Genomic DNA, 3,646 nt, shown 5'->3' on the forward strand with positions numbered 1-3,646 from the left:
ATGATGTCCTCCCCCACCACGGCTGTGACAGGCCGGTCAGGTCCCCCCACTCTAAATTGTGCTGCAGAATGTCCCAGGAGAGAAGGGAGAAAAGCTCAGAGAGAAGATCTTGTCCATTTAGCCAGTGGCACACACAAAACTGTTTGCTGTAGTTTGTATTTCCTGAAGCTACTGGAAGGAGATCGGCACAAGGAGGTGCCACCAGCCATTGGGCCTTGCAGGCCAGGCTGGAGGGAGACTGCAGCTGAGAAAGCTAATACCGGAGAGAAGATTCCTGCCTCCTTGAGCCTGAGGATATATGGCCACCACTAAAGCAAGTGTCTTCCCCACGGCATCCCTGTGGAACAACCAGGAGCAGGATGACGGGATTTCCTTTAACATTCTCCATTTTTCAACTTATTCGTTAATGGGTTGCTGCTTAATAACGTCTCTTTGCTTTGAGCTGTACACATGGCTCAGTGAGTCAGGGAAGTGCCCAGTGCAGAGACAGCACCCGGAGTGAGGACAGCTCAGCCCCTCCCTTAGACTTAGTCCCGCAGGAACCCTGTGCCTGTTCTTAAACGTGAGAACGCTCGCCGTGTTGTTTCAGAATAAGGGGAGTTCTTTTACAATAACTCCCCAGTGTAGACATACCCTGGGTAAAGACGTGGGAGCGAGGACTCGGATCCTGTCTCTAACCCATTTCACTGGGGTAGTACAGAAGCCAGGAGAGTTCCCCACAGTAGTAGGACCATCCCGCTGCTTACACCGAGCTTGCTGTGTTATGTTTACACACTGTGTGTACATCTACACTGCACACTTATTTTGAAATAGCACGTCTACACTGCAGAGAAGCCTCAAAACTAGTCCAAGGCAGACTCATAGACGTGCTTTCTCCATTTAAAGCTGTTTTATTATATTAGATGGGCTATTTCGAAATAGCAGCAGTGGAGCATCTACACATCAAAATAGCTATTTCAGAAGAGGCGTTATTCCTCATGGAATGAGGTTTACAGATTTAGGAATAAGCCACCCATTATTTTGAAACTATTTTGAAATAAAGGAATGTCTGTGTAGACATTTGCTTTGTTATCTCGAAATAGCGGTGCAGTGTAGACACACCGGCTGTGTCTACAATGGCATGAATTTCCGGAACTGCTTAAAACGGAATACTATTCCGTTTTCAGTTTTTCCGGAAAAGGAGCATCTACATTGGCAGGCTGCTTTTCCAGAAAAGCCCTTTTTCCGGAAAAGCGTCTGTGGCCAATGTAGACGCGCTTTTCTGGAAAAGAGCCCCGATCGCCATTTTCGCGATTGGGGCTTTTTTCCAGAAAAGACTGCTGGGCTGTCTACACTGGCCCTTTTCCGGAACAGTGTTCCGGAATAAGGACTTATGCCCGAGCGGGAGCAGAATAGTTTTTCTGGAATAGCAGCTGATTTTGTACAGTAGAGCGTCGTTGCTTTTCCGGAAATTCAAGGGCCAGTGTAGACAGCTCGCAGCTTATTCTGGAAAAGCGGCTGATTTTCCGGAATAAGTGGCCCAGGGTAGACACAGCCACCCTGTGAAATGCCACTGACTCTTGAGTTGCGCATGTTGTTAGGACACTTCTGGGAGTTAAATAAATCCTCTAAGAAACAGCAGACCCAGCGCAGAGTCCTACCTGATTCCATGCTGTGGACATAACAAGTCAGGAAGAAAACAAGAAAACCAGGCAGAGGGGAGCTGGCTCTGGCGCTGTGGCAGATGGAGGGAACCTTCATCTTCCCTGAAACTTCATCTGGACAACAGGAAGGAGAAAACAAAAACTGACCACAGTGAGCAGGACACTGACTAGCATTAAGGCCACGTCTACACTGGCAAGTCACTGTCAGCCCCCAGTGCTGTGACATTCCACACGGGAAAGGCACTTAGCACTGGCCTACACTAGGGCTCCATTTCAAAATAACCCCCCTTAGATTGACTTTATAAGTGGAGCATCCACCCTAACAAATACCTTATCTCAAAATAATAGGCTGCTTATTTTGAAATCTGGACTCCTGTTTTCCTCGGCGAATAGCATTAATTTTGAAATAGCTATTTCAAAATAGCATTAGTGTGGACACTCCAGTGCCATTATTTCAAAATAACTGCTCCCCAGAGGAATTTGAACCAGTTACTCCCCAGGACTTCCAGGGGCTCTCAGTTGAGGTATCACGTCCTCATTAATGGAGCCTGCCTTGGACTATTTTTGAAGCTTCTCCGTACAGGGCATCCCCCTATATATCTTCCCAGTATTCAACAGTTCCACACTATTGTCTGTGACACTTGTAGGAACTGTTGCATTATACATCTTCCCATTCCCCGCTCTTACATTGTGCAGAAAAAAAGAGACCAATTTGTGCAAATGGAAGACAGCCTGCTTTACTTTGTTTTGCTCTACGTCCCCATGTTTTGGAATGTATCTTGGGTGTACAGTGGGGACGCCCTATAGTGGGAACATGCTATTTTGATGTTGTAAAATCGGGAGTTATTAATTCAAATTCATTGATTTTGAAATCGTTTCCTAGTGTAGACACTGTGTCTGGGGGCACTAGCTCCGCAGTCACTGCATTCTGCCATGTGCAACAGCCTCTTTCCCCTCCCTGAAGCAGAGTGGGTAGGGCAGCTGGACCAACTTCCGGTGGCACCCGGCCCCTTCCTCTCCACCTTCCCTCCCCCCCGCCCCACCAGACAGCCTCTGCAGAGTGGGGTCCTGGTCTGACAGTACCACATCCTTCTCCTCCTAGCTGCCTTGAGAGCTGCGGCACTGTGGGGCAGGGCACGCTTGGGCTTGGCAGGTGCCAGGACTGCAGCAGAGGCCACCTGTGGTGCTATTTTTTAATACCGCCATCCAGGTCCCTGCAGGCAACCCCATCTCCAGCTGGAGTCAAGCGGCAGCCACACGACGTGCATTCCAGCTGGGTCAGCCTTACCAGACTGGGCCTCATGTGACTGCCACTTAACTCCAGCTGGACTCAGGCAGCCTGAGGGGACCGAGACCACAGTACTAAAAATAGCCCCATGGGCAGCCTCCACTCCAGTCTCAGCAAGCAAATCTCGCACCAGGAGCAGCTGGGACTGAGACCACAATAATAGCATTGCAGCCTGACTCCAGGCTCACAAACTGCTTTGCACATGGAAGGCAGAAGATGAGAGAAGGGGCAGGGGGAGAACTAAAGGGAAGGGGGGTAAGAAGAGGAAGGGGCTTGTGACAAGGGAAGGGGCAGGACAGAAGAAAGGGGAAGGCACCAAGGGGCAGGGTGCAGAAGAGACAAATGCCAGGGGGCCAAGAGGAGACAATAAGGAAAAGGGTGGGGGAGGGAAGGGAGGGAAGGTGTCAGTGGGAGTGAGAGAAGGGAGGGAACAGTGTGATACTAGGAGAGGGGAGGGGAGGGGCACTGGGGACAAGAGGGAGGAAGAGGAGAGAGAAGGAGTGGGTGACCAGAGAGGAGGAGTTGAGAGGAGGGGTGGGCATGAGGAAGGCAGGGGATGGAGCAAGTCATGTGTGAGGTCACAGAGGGGCATGAGGAGAACTGGGGTAGAGGGTGGTGAGGGGGTGGGCACCAGGGAGAAAGGGGACAAGGAGGACAGGGGCAGTGAGGGAAGAGGGAGGCACCAGGAAGGTGGAGGGTAAGGGAAGGTGCAGGT

The sequence above is a fragment of the Pelodiscus sinensis genome, chromosome 19 (assembly GCF_052426305.1).
Source record: "Pelodiscus sinensis isolate ZL-2025 chromosome 19, ASM5242630v1, whole genome shotgun sequence".
Lineage (NCBI taxonomy): Eukaryota > Metazoa > Chordata > Testudines > Trionychidae > Pelodiscus > Pelodiscus sinensis.